Source organism: Cuculus canorus, chromosome Z, assembly GCF_017976375.1.
Source record: "Cuculus canorus isolate bCucCan1 chromosome Z, bCucCan1.pri, whole genome shotgun sequence".
In the NCBI taxonomy this organism is placed as follows: Eukaryota; Metazoa; Chordata; class Aves; order Cuculiformes; family Cuculidae; genus Cuculus; species Cuculus canorus.
The window spans coordinates 15,695,619-15,715,173 of record NC_071441.1 but is presented as its reverse complement, the minus strand read 5'-3'; the positions used below and the strand labels follow the sequence as shown (position 1 = coordinate 15,715,173).

The 19,555-nt window shown below is 45.0% G+C and overlaps 1 protein-coding gene across 2 annotated transcripts in view; it reads left to right on the top strand.

Annotated features, from left to right (window-relative positions):
- The first annotated feature begins 16,230 nt into the window (after positions 1 to 16,230).
- Positions 16,231 to 19,555, top strand: part of KANK1 (KN motif and ankyrin repeat domains 1) — a 127,104-nt gene continuing 123,779 nt past the window's right edge. For both annotated transcript variants that reach the window (XM_054055124.1, XM_054055126.1), the window contains exon 1: positions 16,231 to 16,378. The gene's annotated coding sequence lies outside the window, so the exon portion shown is untranslated. The remainder of the gene's footprint in view (positions 16,379 to 19,555) is intronic.

Sequence of the window (19,555 nt, the reverse complement as noted above, 5' to 3'; positions counted from 1 at the left end):
TAATCACAAAAGTTATAATGCTAATACTAATGCTGCTGCTACTACTACTATTTGTACCAGTAGTAATAATAATATGGAAAATTCTAATTTTTCTAATAATGTTCTTAGGAAGCTTTTGAGGGGTGAGATTTTTTTATTTCTTAATGCAGACTGCCTGGCTTTTGCTACTTTCCTTCAAAAACAAGAACTACGAAAGCAACCAAAAAAAAGGGCATACAGTGCTTACCCATAGCTTCTTTGAAGGAGGCAGACTAGGCATCAGGATAGTTTCAGCGTGGGATCTAGGCAGGCTGGGAGCAGCTGCATGGCTCCACAAGACTGCTGCAGTAACGGGTGCTGCAAGTGACCACTGGATACACAGTCTATGTACAAAAGAGATGCCGATGACAGAAAATACACGGCTTGGAAGCACAGTCACAGACAGGCATACGCTGAGGAAACAGAGGGCAGAATATCCTGTTACTTCCACTAGTTTTGGTTCACTGGTAATCTCTCTCACTAACTGATGGAGGCTACAGTTTGTGTGTGAGTTCATCCAGACAAGGTGAGCAGGGCTGTCCCAGGGAGCTGAGAACAGCAGGAGCCGTGGTACCCACCCAGCCAAAGGCAGTGCCCTCGGTGTTCCTAACAGCCCATCTCCAGCTGCAAGGACGGATGCAGCCACCCACACAGAACTCTCTAGGGAACGTGCAGGTGTCCAGGTCCCAGGCTGCAGAGTGTGCCCGAGTTTGGGGTTAGTATTGGATAGCTGCAGTGAGGTAACCTGTGGGAGATGCGCCCAGTAAAGGGACTGCTCAGGCTGGTGGCAGATCTGCAGGAGGTGTCCAGGCTGAGGGGTATCGTGGAGTCAGAGATGGAGATTGACTGGTGGAATCATATGCTGCAATCCTGGAGGGAGATGCATCAGCCAACCGCGGTACAGGAGACAAAGGACTCCCCACCCTCCTCCCACCATCAGGCAGATGGAGGAGACTCAGGAGGCAGGGGAGGATGGAAAAACATTACTGCATGGGGTGGCAGGCGAATCCATTCTCAGCCTGCGTCACCTTCCCAGGTGTCTATTCACAACAAGTATGAGGGCCTGGATTTGGATGGGCATACAGCTGATGATGTGGGTGTAGGTCCTTCTGGGATGGAGGGGTCATCTAGTCAGTCAACCCTCTGCATCACCACCAGTCATGTAAAGGCAAAAAGAAGGGTAGTTGTCATAACTGACTCCCTTCTGAAGGGAACAGAAGGTCTGATATGCCAAGACGACCCAAGGAAGTCTGCTGCCTCCCTGGGGCCAGGGTAAGAGGTACAACCAAAGAACTCCCTAGTCTGGTAATGCCCTCAGACTATTACCCACTAGTGTTTTTTCATGTAGGCAGTGAAGAGATAGCAAGGAGAAATACTCAAACAATCAAAAGGGATTTCCGAGTCCTGGAACAGTCTGTTAAGGGTCAGGTGTGCAGTTGGCATTTTCTTCAACTCTTTCAGTAGCAGTGAAGACCACAGAATGGACCAGGCAGGCCCATCTGGTCAGCATGTGGCTCAGAGGTTGGTGTAATTGGCAGGACTTTGGGTTTTTTTGACCATGGGGTGGTCTGTTCATCATCAGGTCTACTGGCATCTGATGACGTGCACCTCTCACAGAATGGGAAAAAGGTTTTTGCTCAAGAGCTATCAGGGCTGATTGATAGGGCTTTCAACTACATTTGAAGGGGGAAAGAGACAAGCAATGGGAAGGCATGCCAAGGTCTCAGAAGCTGCATCTTAGTGAGATTCAGACTGCTCCATGAGGAGATGAGCACAATCAATCACACTTGAAGTGTTTTCATGGAAATGCATGCAGGACAATGAATAAGCAGGAGGAGATGGAAGCCTTGGCCCAATCGCAAAGATGTGACATTATTGGCATTAGTGAAACCTGGTGGGATGAGTCCTGTGACTGGTGTGCCATGATGGATGGTTACAGGCTTTTCAGGAGGGATTGACAGAGAAGGTGAGGTGGGTGGGTGGCATTGTATGTAGCAGAAGGGCTGGAATGCATGGAGCTCGCAGATGGCGATGACATAGTTGAGAACCTCTGGGTAAGGATTAAGGGACAGACAATTAAAATGGATGTAATTGTGGGAGTCTGCTATGGGCCACTCAACCAGGATGACAACGCTGATGAGTTATTCTTTAAGGAACTAAGGGATGCCTCCAAGTCATCTGCCCTTGTCCTCACAGGGGTCTTCAATTTGCCAGATATCAACTGGGAGTACCACACAGCTGGTACAAGCACGAGATTCCTAAACTCTCTGGACGATAACTTCATGACACAGGTGCTGAAGGAACCAGCCAGGAAAGGTGCCTTCCTTGATTTGTTGCTAGATAACAGAGAGGGTCTCATGGATGAAGTGTTGATTGGAGGCTGCCTTGGTCACAGCAGACACGAAGCAGTCAAGTTTAGCATCTATGGTAACAGGAGCAAAAATGGCAGCAAGACCTCAACTCTGGATATGAGGAAAGCAGACTACAGGCTGCTCAGGGAACCGCTTACTAAGATTCCCTGGGAAAAAGCTTTTGAAGCTGCTGGGGTCCATCGGTGCTGGTCACTCTTTAAGTACCACCTCCTAGGAGCGCAAAACTAGGCAATTCCAAAATGCTGGAAGTCAAGCAGGCAAGGCAGAGGGCCAGCCTGGCTGAGCATGGATCTTCTGTGGGCACGGAAGATTCTACTGCTGCGTCTGTGCAGGACAGTATGCCCGATGTCCTTGCACTCGTTGGCAGGAAACCATGAGACAGTTAATTGGGAGGAGAAAACACAGAGCTGAGCTACCTCAGAAGAACTTTGGGGCCTTTATGGTTGCTAGGCAAGAGATCCATTTGTAGCAAGTAGAGTTATCCTGAATGGCTGTAACTGTGGGATTTTTAGAAGTGGAAAATCACTGGAGTAGCTGGCTAATGAGGCAGGTAAGGGTATAAAAAGCTTTGCTTGTGCATAATAAACTGGATTTTGTTACTGCACCCAAATGGAGTCCGTGCATCAATCACCACAAATGGCACCCAACGTGGGGCATGCTGATACGTAGTCAGGGGAAGAATCGTGGAAAAGAGTGACCGGTGGCGACGCTCGTTGAACGCAATCAATCCAGTGAGAGGCACTGAAGTAGTCCAGACCCCAACGCCTGAAGGAAGGTGAGCAACCGAGGATGGGAAAGTGATGGGGTCTTCAATGTCCATGGAATCAGTCTACACTTAACATCTTGAAATTAATTTTGAAGCAACAGGGGGTCAAGTGTGATGAGCAACAACTTAAGATCTTAAGTTGAAAATGCTAAAGAGGAATGTAAAAAGATATTGCACATTTTGAAAAATTCTGCAATAGTAGATATGATTGAAGCATGTCAACAGGTTGGATCATTTACCTATCAAGCACAGATAATGACTGCCGCTTTAGCTGCAAACCAAGAAAGGAAGAGGGTCTGTTATAGATGTGGCAAGGAGGGGCATTTTAAATGAGACTGCCCGATTCAATCCTGAAATAGAGAACCTGGAATCTGCCCTCAGCGTAAAAAGGGCAAACATTTTGCCAGTCAGCATAGATCAAAATGGGTCAAGGATGGGAGAGCATGGTTGAGAAACCAGCATCAGACCGTGGTTTGGAGGCATGTGCCAACACAAATGCCTCCGCTGCAAGCAGCAGCTCTCACCTCAGAGCAAGGAGCAGCAGCAGTGCCAGGATGGATGTGGCCACCACCACTGCAGTAGAGCTGCAGTCATCTGCAGTCCACACAGTACCATTGCATGTAAAAGGACAATTGGGTGGTGGATTTAGTGCCTTGTTATTAGGACCATCATCAATAACTCCGTTGGGAAATTTGTTTTGCCCAGGGTCATAGATGCAGACTTCATTGGAATAATGCAGGCAATGGTATGGACACCGTCCCCACTGGTAGTAATACCAAAGGACAGCCGGATAGCACAACTAGTTTTGTTCAAGGCAGTTGTATTTCAAGCTGACTCCAAAGTGTCACTGGATTCCCTGAAATAAACTGGGTTCAGTCATTATAAATTCAGTGTCCTACGTTGAAGTGCACATTAAGTTTGAGAGGGGGAAAGCCAGAACATATTACACTGGATGGTATGATTGATATGAGGGCAGATGTTACAGTGATATCTCACACAAAATGGTGTGAAACGTGGCCATTAGAGTTCATGTATGCGCCTTTATCTGGAATAGGCAGAACCACTACCTCATGTCAAAGTGTAAACTGCATAAAAATCATGGGACTTGATGGTAAAACTGCTGTAGTGCAACCCTTTGTTGTGCACATTCCACTAATTTTGTGGGGGAAAGATGTATTGGGTGCAATGTTAGTAGGCCTTGGAACCATGAACGATGGGCATTTTTTATTGGGGCCACCGCAGAAAAGCACCCAACTATACCTTTGACATGGAAATCAGATACCACACTATGGGTCGAGCAGTGGCCCCTATCTAGTGAAAAATTAGGTGCATTGCAAGAGTTAGTGGAAAATCAAATAGAATATGGACATACAGTCCAGACTAATAGTCCTTGGAATGTGACTGTATTTGTGATAAAAAAAATCTGGGAAATGGTGCTTATTACATGACTTGCAAAAGGTTAATGAAGTAATTGAGGATATGAGAACATTATAGCCAGGGTTACCTTCACCTCCCATGATTCCTGCCAAGTGGCACACAGTGGTAATAGATTTAAAAGACTGGGGATTTACCATTCCATTAGATGAAAAGGATGTTCCACGATTTGCCTTCTCAGTACCGTCAATTAACGTCCAAGAACGGGTAAAGCGGTATCATTGGGCGGTGTTACCACGAAGCATGAAAAACAGTCCCACAATTTGTCGAACCTGTGTAGCAGGTGCATTGTCTGAGGTCCGAGTTCAATGTAAAAACTTGAATATATTAATGTATCATTACATGGATGACATATTAGTCACAGGATCTGATATGACTCAATTGGAAGAGGTTGTAAAAAGTGTAATAAGGACAATAGAAAAATGGGGCATGAAAGTAGCTCCTGAAAAAATTCAACAAACTGTGCCGTGGAAATACTTGAGATAGAAAATATTTGACAGCCATATTAAGTCCCAGGCAGTGCACCTAAAGCATGATGTTCAAACGTTAAATGATTTACAAAAGGTTTTGGGGGCCATCAATTGAGTAAAAAAGTAGTTGGGAATTATAAATGATGATTTACAACTCATTTGATTTGTTGAATGGTAATCTCGATTTACAATCTACACAACTTACCCAGGAAGCAACTAAAGCTCTTGATAAAGTTGACACAATGTTACAGCAACGACAAGCTCACCCTATCATAGAAGGAAAAGTACTCTGATTATTTATATCAAATGGAGCGCGGCAACCGTTAGGGATATTAGGTCAATGGATAGAGAAAGATTTAAAAGATACATTACGAATTGTTGAGTGGATATTTTTACCACATCAACTTCAGAAAACAATAGCAGCTAGGATTGAGATGATTGCAATGATAATTACCAAGGGAAGGAAAAGAAGTGTGCAGCTTTTAGGCCAAGAGCCAACAATCATTTATGTGCCAACAATAAAAGAATATGTTGAGTGGTGCATGGCAAATAGTCTGAATTTACAAGTAGCCTTAACAGATTACACAGGGAGCGTTGATATCCATTTACTAAGTCATAAGTTGTTTACCTTTTTACAGACATTACAAATACAAAAGAAGCCTTTATGCAGAGAGCAACCAGTTGAAGGCCCTGCAATATTTACTGATAGGTCTGGGAAAACAGGAAAAGCAGTAACAACACGGAAAGAAAATGGGCAGTGGAAAAATGAATTATATATAGCAGAAGGGTCAACACAAGTAGTAGAATTATATGTGAGAGTAAAGGCTTTTGAACAATGCAGTAGCCCTTTTAATTTAGTTACGGATTCACAATATGTGGCTGGAGTAGTGCAGCATATAGGAAGAGGTTTGTTAGAACAGGTAAACAATGAGCATTCATTTTTAATGCTAAAACAGTTATGGTTTCAAGTCACAGTTAGGAAAGCAGAATTTTACATGATGCACATTAGGAGTCACACATCACTCCCAAGATTTCTAGTCAAAGGGAACAGAATAGCAGATGAGCTGACAGCAGGGGCAGTCCAAGGCCCACTACCAGACATTATTCAACAAGCGCAAATGTCACATAATTTTTATCATCAGTCTGCCAGGGCACTGTGTAAACAATTTAAAATTTCATTATATATAGCCCAAACATTGTAAAAATGTGCCTGGGCTGTCAACAAATAACACCAATACAATCTGGAGGAGACACCTCAAGAGGATTAGGCACTTTACAAATTTGGCAAAGAGATGTTACACACATACTCACGTTTGGAAGGCTGAGATATGTACATGTTTCTGTTGACACATATTCGAGTGCAATATGGGCAACAGCACCTACAGGGGAACCTTCAGAAGAAATAGCAAAACACTTTGTCAGCCTTAGGAATTCTCACCCAGGTAAAAACAGACAATGGGCCAGGATACGTAAGAGGCAGACTTCAGAAATTTTTCCAAACTTGTGAAATAACACATATCACAGGCATACCTCATTCTCCACAAGGACAGGCAGCGATGGAGTGAGCTCATCAAATGCCGAAAAATATGCTGATAAAACAAAAAGGGGGAATGAATGGTGAAACACCATAGGACAGATTAGGGAAAGCGTTGTATGTATTGAATTATTTAAATGTGCAAGAAGGTCAGGGAGTAGAAGAATAACCTACAGTAAGGCATTTGTTATCTTTACAAATGGAGGTTCAACAACTCAACAAGGAAGGAGGCAAGGTACTGTTAAAATCTTTGGAATCAGAACGACAGGAAGGGCCATATTAGTTAATAACATGGGGCCGAGGATATGCTTGTGTTTCCACAGGTCAAGGCCCCAAATGGGTGCCAGCGTAGTGCATTCGACCATATTTGAACAAAGACGGTAATCATGATGAAGATGATGATGATGATGAAGTCAGTGATGCTAACATGGACAGCAGTAATGCTGGGGATAGGTAAAGGTTTGGTTCCCTCCATCAATAGTTACAATATTGGGTGTCTTTAGTGAAAACTTTGAATCAGACAAGTTTTTGTGTATTAATGGCTCAGAACAGCTATTTCATACTTGTCTGGTAGCACTCCCCCTTGATGACATGGTTGGAACAATTAAGGGTTGGTATTCCACAGTTTGTCACGATAGAGACAACATGACAGCAAGATGTTTGCAAATCATAGGGAACAACACATATCAGTTACTGGAATCGAAGATGGAGCCACAGGAATTGGAGATTTTAGGATTGGTAAAAATGGATTATTGTATGAATTTTAATTGTAGATCATATACAGGCAATTGGAGTCAATATAATTGTCAATCATTTAATGATATTGATGCAGAAAATAATGTTTATAAAAATGGAAGTTTATGGTGTAATAAGACTTTGTCAACACTCCCTGGGGATATGAAGCCTACGGACTCCCACATGGGGTGTCTTTTGTATGTGGTGATCAAGCTTGGACAGGTTTACCATCCAGCATTATGGGAGGTCCATGTGCCCTAGTGCAATTAGCCATGCTTACGCCTAATACATCAATAATATTTAATCACACTGTTTTGAGCTTTGAGTTTTGGCCCATTACTGGATGAGAGTGTACACTTCATCAACAGGGATGACAAAGCAGAGACATTTAACGCTTATTTTGCCTCTGTCTTTAATACAGATGATGGGCTTGCCCCTCCACCCCGAGTCCTGGGATAGAGGACTAAGGCTGTGCAGATTACAAACTCCCAATCAACCCTGAACTTGTGTGAGATCTGCTGCTTCAGCTGGAACCCTACAAGTCAATGAAGCCTGACAGGATTCATCCAAAGGTACTTAAAGAGCTGCCTGATGTCATAGCAAGACCTCTCTCAATTATTTTTCAATGCTTTTGGGAATCTGTAGAAGCAGCAGTTGACTGGAAGCTGGCAAATGTTGTCCATGTCTTCAGGAAGGGCAGCAGGGATGACACCAGAAACTACGGGCCTGTTAGTCTCACTTCAGTGCTGGGTAAAATGATAGAGAAGACTATTCTGGGAGCTACCATAAAACACCCGAAAGACAACACAGTCATCCATCCCAGCAGCACAGGTTTATAAAGGGAAAATCCTACCTGACAAACTTAATTTTTTTCTATGACAAGGTTAGCCACCTAGTTGACCAAGGGAAACCAGCTAACATAATCTTTCTTGATTTCAGCAAGGCCTTTGATACTGTCTCTCACAGTATCCTCCTTAAAAACATGTCCAGCACACAGCTGGATAAACACATAACGCAGTGGGTGAACAATTGGCTGATGGGTTAGTCTGAAAGAGTCGTAGCGAATGGGGTCATATCGAGCTGGTGAGCAGTCACTAGCAGGGTTCTGTGGGGATCCGTCTTAAGACCAGTACTCTACAATATCTTCATAAATGACCTGGATGCAGGATTTGAAGGTTTACTAACCAAGTTCACTGATAACACGAAGCTGAAGGGAGCTGTTGACACTCTTGAGGGCAAAGAGGCCCTGCAGAGGGATCTGGACAAACTGGAGAGATGGACAATGTCTGACCACATGAAGTTTAACAAGGACAAGTGTCAGATTTTGCACCTGGAACACGGTAACCCTGGATATACATACAGACTGGGGAGTGAGAGGCCATCCTGGCACTCACAGTGTTTTGCTGATAGGAGAAATCTTGGATCACTCCCACACCCTGTTAAGGAAAAGCATTTAACACATGGTTTTCATGGCTGAAAACCCGGAGCTTGTTTAATCTTCTATTTAGCTTCAGCAGTTTGCTTTTAAACATTTTGCACTTCTCTCCACCATGCAGCTGTAACTTACTCCCTGCTCCAAGATCCCTGTACCCAATCACTGAAACTATGCGTGGGTTGAGTAGATTAGGACAGTTCAGTGTAGGAAAGAGCAGCCTTGAAGGTGTCAGTGTGGCTCATAGCTGCAAGAGTACACTGCAGGGACTACTCAGAGCTGGGACACACCAGCACGTGCCACCAAGGGCACTGTTCAACACCACTGCTGAAAGGAGGGCGTAAAACTGCCCAAACTCAAGAAATCTTTCAGGGATTAGTACTTTTTTTTTGAATTCTCAGCAGTGTTCTACATCAGTAAAAACAACAATATCGACTTACTGCATCTACAGGTGAACTGCACACCTTGCATTAAAAACAGGGACCCTTCACATGTTCCAGAATGGTCTGAAACAGTGAAAGGATACCTGCATCTATACAATAGCTGCTGGATCCCAGATGAAGCCTCTGGCTAGCAAAAATAAAGAGATACGTCAATTTAGTTTATGAAGGAATCCACACTTACTGTGTGTGCCAGGTTGTGTTGTCAGGAGGTACATTTGAAAGCTGAAGACTTCCACTAGTAGTCATGAGTTTTTTGAAACATAAAGAGAGTGTTATTAGACTGGGCATGCAGTTCAGCTCATGCAGTTTCTTACCCATGCAGCAGCCAGTATCAGATGCTTCAGAATGAAGAAACTCTGAGTTATAAGAGGGCATACACACCTACTTCCAGCGCTATAAGTCACAGAGCAACCAGTGAGGCATGCAATTCAAGAACTGCTAACACTTTTCCCAGTCTCTACTAAAGCAGCTTTACAGATTTCTCCGAAACAGAGGAAAGAACTTACTCTCTTCTTCATCTTGATCACTGGTCAAGGCAAGACCTTTAGTGTTCAGAATTGTCACAAAATAACCATCAGATAGGCCCTTATTAAGTTGCTCAGCATATGAGAAAAACAGGAGAAGAGAGCTGACCACTCTTCTCAACAAAACGCCCAAGTACATGAAGTTTTTTTAATATGTGATTTTACAGTTAAGGCCCTCTATATCCTAATCATATTTTTTTAAAAAGAAGATACCATGCCTCTAAGTTCAAGTTCCCTTGTGAATTCGAAACTGGAATGCAGGTTGAGAAACAACAATTGACAATTGTCTAAGTAATTTAATGAAATCAAATCATTTACACAAAGTAAATAAATCTCTCTGCAAGTGGCTCTTGCTAGCCTTAATTCTTGATTTGAGTATTTGCAGAGCATAAAGGCAGACAGAAAACTCTAAACTTCTTATATGTAAAATGCACGGGTCCTTTGAAGTGTCCCTCAGGTCCTAGTGTAGACCCAAAATCCATGATGAGGGAGGAATTTCTCCAAGGAGCCATTCATCAGGGTAACAAATACTGGAGTCATCAATTTCCTGATTCTGCCATTCCCTTAACATGCACAAATTTAAGGTCACACCAACTGACTCTTAACTTCCAGAGTTCGTTTAAAAAAATCCTTGCTCCAGCAAGAAATCACCAAAGCTTTTTACCTCCTGCTTTCTTCCTATAGTTGTTGCTTTTGTCCTTTACTATGGGTCTCAAGTTTGCTGTCGAGGTGCTGTGAAATGTTTTGTGCCTGCCCCAGCATGTGAGGCAGGCATCCAGTGAACTCACCCAAGCCATCTCTCCTGCTCATGAGCCGGCATGTGGACGCTCTCACCTCCTCCAGCATAGGTGTCCAAATGGACATTCAGTGATAATTTTAGGTTTTAGCTTGATTCCCTCGATGTAGTTGTAGACTTCAGCTGCTGTATGCAAATACCCATTAAGGAAATTATTACATTAATCTCTCTGAAAACTCATGACAGATGTCAAGTCCAAGTAAGCTTTTTGCAGAGACCATGCTTGTTAAGACAACTGCATAACACTGTTAATTCAAATTAAACTGCAGTGCCCTCTTCACCCATCTCAGCGGTAAAATAAAAGTCTGGGAGCTCTGGAGAATCAAGCATTCTTTGAAGTATTTCAGTGATAAAATCTAGAAGGCAAACTTATGGCTGCTTTTCCTCTGTCTTATTAGATCTGGTCAAACCTTGGGGAGTATAGTATTCTGACACTGCTCCTTTAAAGATAAGGGGAAAAGCAAGTGCTACATTTCATCTAGTAAATTATTTCTGGAGTTGCATTCCTGTGCATTCATGCACAAATTAAGAACACTGTTGTGCCTCAAGTATCCATTGGCCCAAGACAAATCCAAGACAATGTGTGGCAAAGAGCAACATGTACCCTGCAGCACTGAAAACTCAGATGATGGAAACTCAGCCATATTCCACATAATTTCATTTTACTTTGGACTGACAGGAAAGCACGTGGTACTATTTCCAGGCTGTCACCGATGTGAGCCCTGAACCAACGCAGAAAATAATACTTTGCCTTCTTTTGTGTTTGTCTTTCATTCCTTTGCAGATAGTGCTCTGAAACAAGTTATGCAGTGTGATTTGCTGGTGTCGTGCTACACTAAGAAAACAGCGACAGTGTGTACACCTACCAAAAACATTGCTTTCCTAAAAGCAACTCAGAACAGTAAAAACACAGAAGGTAGACGCCGGGCTTTTGAAGGCTTGCCTGGTGGAGAGGATTAAACTGACCTTCAGCTGCCATGCCCACTGTGTGGGATCATTCATACCAGTGCAGTGCATTACCCCCGCTTTTCACAGTGGTTTGCAGAATATTCAAGGCAGCAAAAGTCCTGCGCTTTTGAAACTGGGTTTTACATAATTCCTTAGGTTACTACTCAGCTTTGGAAACGGCAGCTGCTTGATGGTGATCAGCACTTCAAAGTGCCCTTCGCTCTGCAGAAGTGCACCCAAACCCCTGAAGGAAAATACTACCAGCAGTGCAGCCTGTCCCTCTCAGACCCTCTCTGTGAGAGATCCAGCAAAGGCAGGGAAGAAGTGGGGGGTGAGAGGATGTGTGGTATCATAGTGCTCTGGTCAGGCTTAAGCAGGTGCTGTGAATGCTACTTCCTACAATCCAAAGCTGCTTTTTTGTAAAGGATGGGTTTTTTTTCAGGTGATATTTTGCCATCAAAGAAAAATGTCAAATGGGCAAAACAAGGTACAGGAAAGCACTGCTATTTCCTATGGAAAGAATGTTTCAGCTTTTTGTTTTGTTTTGGCAAAACTAGAATTGTCCTCTTTATAAAATTTTAATTGTTTTGTTTTGTTTATAGGGAAGGGCTGCTCCCATTACCACAACAAATCTGTTTGCTGTGGCCTCAGGGGCTTCCATGGTTCTGTGAGACTTGTGGGAGAGGCAGCATCTCAGATTTCGGGAACGCTGGGGGAAGGCAGGAAGGAAGGGGAATTATGCAAAAAGTAAGCTAGCCTCAGCCTTTTCCACCCACTGTCGTGCTCAGGAGCCATAGAGGCTATCCCAGTTAGAGGAAGACCTAGGATAACTCATCTAAGATGTGGGTGGCTTCTTGTGCTGCTTTACATCTGTAGCTATGCAAGAATTGCTGCCGAATGCAGCAGCAGAGTGGATGCCTGATCCCTCACCTTTACACACTTCCAGGGTATTGGCCACAGCTGGGAGTAGGGGTGGTGCAGCCTGCCTCTAAGTTAAGTCACCAGACCATTTGCACTCGAGTGCAAATGCACTTCCAGCCTCTGAGGCTGCTGATGTGACCCTCGTGCTCCAGCTGCTCCACGGCTCCTGAGCGAGCTGTGCAGGATATGCAACACAAAACAGGTTTCAGGCATGGTGAGTGTTAAAACCCAGACGGACAGAGTCTAGAAGTCCATGGGAACTCATTCTCCCTGAGCCCCTGCTCAATGCATTAAAAATGACATTGGAGAGCATAATTTCTCTCAAGTCCTTCTTAACATACGTTCTATGCGTGCGTAGGCTTTATCTGTACTGTGTGCAGCCTAAAATCTCACAGAAAACTCGGCCAAAGCAAACAGAATAGTTATCTGGATCAGCTCATGGAAAAATACAATGTGCTCTCCCTCTTCAAATACTGCCTTTACTTACTGCTGGACACTTTTGACTACCTATTGCCTTACTCACTGACAGGGAGTATGTGTCTATTTGAAGGAAATAGATTTGTTTGGGTTTTTTGGGGGGTGATTTGTTTTTGGGTTTTTTTTGCTAACTGTGCCCAGTCTTCCTACCTGCCAGAGCAGGTCCCAAATGAAAAACAGCACAAGGAACGGAAAAGCCCTGCAAAGGCACCTATTCCCTACTCGGTGCCTTTCGATAGTGTTTGGTCTAAGCAAGACAATCTCACTCACTGCCACAGCCCTGGATGAATCGTGAGGTCTGTGCGGTTGCCTTCGAAGCTGACACAGCCAGGGCATGGCCATCCAGGAAGCAGCACCCCATTTATCACCGCATACATTTGCAGAGGGGGAGGAACACACTGACATCCTCATCGCCCTCTTTCCTTGAGGCTCTGCTCAGGTTAGTTGGGGCTGAAGACAGTTTCACCCTTTGGTGCTTTATAGGGAGTTTATGAAAGGTCTATGCCCCCTCTCTCCCAACCTCCTCCATGTGCCTGTGCCTGGGAGGCCAGAGCAGGCAGAGCAATGCAGCAGGTGTTTACTGACCCTCATCACTTTCTGCTCCCTCATATTCCCTCTCTGCCCCGTCTGGCAGATGCCCAGGCTCACAGTTAGTTTCCTTTCCAAATTCTTCTCGGTGCCAGGCAAGTTTCAAGGAGCTGAGGGGTGAACCATGACCTGGTGATTTTAATCTCACCATCAAAGAAAAATGTCCCATCTATTTCATGACCAGGCAGAAAGTCCTTTTCTGTCACTCTTACACAGGTAATGCAACAATTGACTTCTTTATTTAATTTCACTTGTTTAAACTGTCAAGAGTTGGCAAGGCCTGAAAGAAAGGATTAAGTGAGAGAAGTAGAAAGAGCGCTATCTGCTTGCTCTGTTCATTGCCATAGTCTGGAGTGCTTTCATTCTGTGTTTGTACAGTTTCTGGTACAACATGGTCCTGACCCAACTATTCAGATGAATAAGCTGATGCTAAGAAGTTGTTTGCTGGCCTGAGTATACTTTCTTTTTGGTTGTTAATATAAATAAAGGTAAGTGGTACTCACTGTTGTCTCAACTATTTCTTTCATCAAACCCTATTTTTTTTTCTAGGTTTGGTAATTCAGCCATAAAAAAATAGCCTCTGGAAGGAAAGTTAGCACAGTCAGGTTTAATATTTATTAGGGCCTAAAAGAGTTGCAGCGTTTAGTCACAGATCTAGACCATGACTATTTCTAAAAATATGTGCTTTTGAACTAAAATGTATAAAAGTGTCTTTTAAAAAAAAAATTAAAAGCTTAGTGGTTTGAGAGATGGTTTGTACCAATGTCATAGGAGCTTTACTTACAAAAATACTTGATGTAATTTAATCTCTAAAATGTTTTAATGGCTTCAGAGATTTCAGAAGAAATACTGGAAATTATTTAGGCAGAAATATCACAAAGCACGTTAGCTTTTTATAGAACAAGAAAATCCTCCTATTTGTTGCCTGCCATTACTCAAGTACAGTCCATTGGGAACAACACTCAGATTTTCAGATTTCCTTATTATCATCCTTGCTGCATTCTGGAATCAATATTCATTGAGACAATCTCTTTGTAAAGCTCTTTTGAGCTTTAGGTATAATGTTTGCAATTAAAAATCCGGAAATAGGCAGAGTTTCAGGAGAACTCCCTGTAAAAAGGCAGAAGAAAAGCAGAGGAATGACACAGAAAGGAGAAAATAAGAAGGAAGAGTCAGGAGGTGCAGACAGTTGATACAGAGAAAACCTGAAAAAGCAGGGAAAGAAGTGCCACAGTTGTGACCTTTTCTTTTCTGTGAAGTAACTCACAATAATCACCTTGCGGGGTCCCATATTCAGATCTGGCAAAGAGGACTAAGTGTTGTCTCACTCCCGGCTTTCCTGAGTCTCTGCACTTTGCTTGATTCTAGCATGTGGATTTACTGCTCACCTCACTGTGTTTGGGAAGGACCAACTGACTCCAAGCTCTGAATCTTTCCTGGCATTACCACAAAGCCTCTTAGGCATTCGGTCTTGGGGATCTGTGAGCCCGGGGGCAATGAGGATAGCACCTGAGATAAGAGTGGGAGAAATGAAGGAAACCAGGCATCAATCCACACCGCATCAATACACACCGAATAGTAGGACTGTTAAGCAAAAACCTCAAGGCTCACAAAACAGGGACTGCTATATCCTTTCACAGCTGAAAAGGCTTTAGAGACAGCCTATTCTGGCCAGTAAAGACCAAGTTACACATTTCAATAACATTGCTTCTAAGCTGAGATTCACAGAGCAGCGCAGAGGGAACTGATGTACATTTTGCTCTCCTTTGAAAGACTCGGCTGAAGACCCTGCCCAGCCCCGTGCAATAGAATGTCTGGCAGTGTGTGAGCACATTCTGCCAAGGTTTTGAAACCGAAAAGAAGGCATTTCAGATGAGACCCCCCAGCAGGAATTCCCATCTCTTTGCATTGGGCAGCACTAGTCTTCACCAGGTATTGGATCTGACCCAAACCCTGCGAAGGCCAATGCTCCTTTTGTGGGCTTCCAATCAGTTCCTCCAGCCCTCGCACAGGGAAGGTTTCCTCTAGGTGAGCTCCAGACAGGTTTTCTCAGGTATGCTGTATTTTCAGCTGCAGCCCCGATGGTAGCCAGTCTCTCCTTGCACGAAGCTCCTGCATCTCGGTGACCCCAGGATCCAGATGGAGGCAAAAACCTTTCCTTTCTGCAGCAGCCACTGCCTCACTTTCTAGCGCATCTCCGGAGCTGTGTGGGGCAGAAAACGCACGGCTGCCCACCCGCCGAACCGTCCCACCCTCTGCATCGTGGGGTGACTGAGGCGCAGAGGGACCACGTTGCTGGGAGGCTGCGGGTTGCACTGCTGCGGGTGCAGTAGGGTCTGCACTGCGGGAAGGACGACGGTCTTGGGGGCAGAGGGTTTGCTCTCGAGGGGAGCCGGAGGATTCGCTCTTGAGGGGGCAGAGGATTTGCTCTCAAGAGGATCTGCAGGATTTGCTCTCGAGGGGGGCTGGAGGATTCTTTCTCGAGGGGGGCTGGAGGATTTGCACTGCATTTTGTTGGGGAAAGTTGTCCTGCTGGGGCTGGGAGTAGGCTCTGCATTATCGGGGGACCGCGGTCGGGGATGCAGAGGATTTGCTGCCGGGCGCCTGGAGGATGTGGAAGGCTGGCCCCGAGCGGAGGAAGGGCGCTGCTGCGGGTGGGGGTTCGTGAGGGATGAGGATGCCGGCCAGAGGCTGGAATCGCGCCGTGTTGATTTTGGGCAGCGCGCAGCCGCAGTGCGGGCTGCCGGCGGGTACAAAGCGGCTGCGAGACGCGTTTGGGGTTCCTGGAGTGCGGGCTGGAGTTCTGCGGGACTCCCCGCAGCCCCATCACGACCAACAAAACTCCTTTGCGCCCACTCCCTTAGCCCCACACCCCCATCGGCGCCTGCGGTGGGGCCCGGCCGGGGAGCGGAGCCCGGAGGTGAGCGGGGGATGGGGGGGAGGATGGGGATGGGGAGGGGAGGACGGCGATAGGGATGGGGAAGGGGATAGGGATAGGGATGGGGATGGAGATGAGGATGGGGAAGGGGGTAGGGATGGGGATGGAGATGAGGATGGGGAAGGGGATAGGGATGAGGCGAGGGTCTTGGGAGCCGCCGGCGCTACTGCCGCCCCTCTCGCCGGGGAAGGCGGCCGTCCCGGTGGGCAGGCAGTGATCCGCGACCCTGTCCCGCAGAGTTGTTGGTATCGCTACCTGGTTTGAGTAAAACCGCGTGGTTTTCCCCAGTGGGGGTGCGGGGCACAGACGGGCATACTCTCTGCGTCGCTGCATCCCGTCTCTGCTTGGGAGCAGCGAAGTTGCCTCCCGTCCCCGCCTCTCGCTCCCCGGAGCTCCGCGGAGCAGTCGCGGTTTGCCCGGCGCGGGCTTCGGCGGTTCTCCCCGACGTTGAGCGCTGGCTGCCTCCTCCTTGCCCGTATGGGGGTGGAAATGCGGGCAAACGGGAAGGGGAGCATCTGTACAAGGGGAGAGGGAGGCCGGGTACCAGCGTGCGAGGCACGGGTCACATCTGTTTTGTATAAATGGGCTGTCTTGGATGTAACCTAACTGAGCTGGCACTTTAAAAAGACAGGAGAGGGCAGATCTGGGGCTTTGATGCTCAATTTACGAATTTGCCTTAACTTTGGCGGCTTTTCATATCTTAAAAAGCTCTTAAAGACATCCTGAAGTGTTTGAAAACCGTGTTATTGTTTCTGAAAGAAAGAGCCTTGTATGGCCTTATGGCTTGGTGCACAGCTATGTGTAAAAACTGCTTCGGGCAAAATGACAAGCCTCAATAAGGACAGTGGCTTTCTTCTGACTTCCTTGGCCCTGGTTTTCACATTAGACCAAGCTAAGTAACTTTCTTGTACTGATGTTAAGGTCAAGCATAGTGTGCTTCTTGTCAAATCAAAGCTCTCAAACATTTAATCAACAGCAGAGCCCATCTGGCAGTTCTGCAGCTTAGCTGACAACCTTACATCTTGGCTAGCCAAGAAAGGTGACCATGACAATTTGCTGATTAAAAATATTGGATGTATGTTGTCTTTTTATTTCACCCCTTCTGGCAGAGTGACTGGTTCGGATTAAAGGTTGTATGGGTGCGTGTTGTGACAAAAATATGAGCAAGGTGAGAGGAGGCTGCCGGGTTAATCTGAGCTTTAGAAAGGCTGTAGTAATCTATAAAGTGTCTGAGATGTACAAAGAAAGTCCTGACTTTTTTTGTTGCAGTGGTTTTTCAAGCCCTTGGATCTTCAGCTCTGGAGTCAGATTTCCAAAGGGAGTGGGTGCCAGCTGCCCCACTGTCTCCACAGCAAGCAGCATCTTTGAAATCCTGCCTCTCTTCTGGCCAGGAAAACCTGCCCCATGTTAGTGTTTCGGTAGAATGAGATCTTAGCCCAAAACTGCCTCCTAGGCAGAAGAGAAGTTGTCCTATGGCAGGGAGGCCTGGGTCCTTCTTCGAGTGACTTTGAATGAAATAGGCTGTAGCTGTAGTGTGTGTGTGTGTGGCTGAGGTGGGAGTGGTGCTTAGGTGTGTCAGGTTGTTGCCTGAGCATCCCATGCAGTGCTGGGTGTGGAGAAACACGGGTCACACCCACGCTGGAGACCGCAGCCCCCCCAGTAACAGGTTAACTCCAAGTGCCAGAGAGCATCTTGGGCAGAAGCGCAGGTGGGTATAGGCTCTTGTGAACCTCAAAATTTATGACTTTGCTGACCCTGTGCTTGGTGGAATGTGTTGTTACACTGAACTCTTGTTTTGTTTGTCTGATGCCACAGTGAGGTTTTACCCTTTTTGTTGCCAGAATGCTAAATAGATGGAAATTCATCAGCAGAGGTGGATGGTTGTCTAGTGGCAAACATGATCCTGCCATTAAATAAATTACTGATGATCACTCAAGGTAATTTGGTGACAACTTCTGTAGCAATCCAGCCTCTACAGAGTTTTTAAATTTGTTTTAAATTAGTTTTTAAATTTGTACACACCTGCTTTCTTTTGAGATTAGGCTTCACATTAAAATTTCACTGGAGAACTGAGAATAAAACTGGGTCCTTAGATTGAAAACTGAATGTGGATTGGTTTTAGGTGGTGGTTTAGCAGGTCTCTAAAAATCCCACATCACTGAAACAACTGGCAATGGACGCATTTCTCATACCATGAATGATATTTGTATGAGATGAGAATGTTCATTTGCTCCCGCTCAGTATCTGTTTACCTTTTCTCTCTCTGGCACTTTTCTTGGGCTTGTAAGCCTCTGGTACTGCTTGTGGTCTCAGTTTCTGCAATGCCCTATATTTCTAAATAATAGATGCTGAAAGTGAAATGAAGACTTCTAAATTAAGAGTCTCTTTTGCAAATGATGCAGAGCGACTGTGAAGAGCTGTTAGAAATGGGCAGCCGATCGTGCTTTTAGTTACTAAAGCATTAGTTGTTAACTGAGGACAGTTGCAAATTTTCTCATGGTGTCAGCACCTACTGTAATGGTGTCACGGAGAAGGAGGGTTTTTTTCCTAGTCATTTAGCTAATGGAATTGACTAATGGGCCATAGTGGAAGTTTCAGGCGTCACTGCTTGGATTGTCTGTTCAATCCGTATTTGCCTGTGCACTTTAGAAAGAGAAAACACACAGAACTTGTCAAGTTGCTTGAAAGCTTGTTGTATATGGGTATTACTTTTATCTAACTTTTTGTGTGTTGTGGCAAGATCACAAGTGTAAGTTAATAAAGAGGTTATTATGTCATAATGATGATAAGTTCCTGTGGATTTGCAGCACCAATGCGCAACTTGTGGAAAATTGTTGTTCCACCTAGCTGCTTAAAAATGCAGTAAATGTAATTTATAGGTGGCTTGAAATGGCAGCTGTACATGTTTTACAGGATTTACTTGAAAAGTTTTTTGTTGGAGCTGTATAAAAGTATATTAAAAATATCTTTTTATAAGTCCTTATGTAAGCACTGAAATAAGTTTGTCTTGACTAGAGATCCAGCTTTATGATCAATCTGGAAATGTTTGGTTCCAATGGGAAATGACTCATTTTAAGTGTCTTAATAGTATCTGTTTGCATGGTTGAATAATTGGTGGTGCTGTGAATAGGTGTTTAGGCACCTCACAGAGAAATTGGG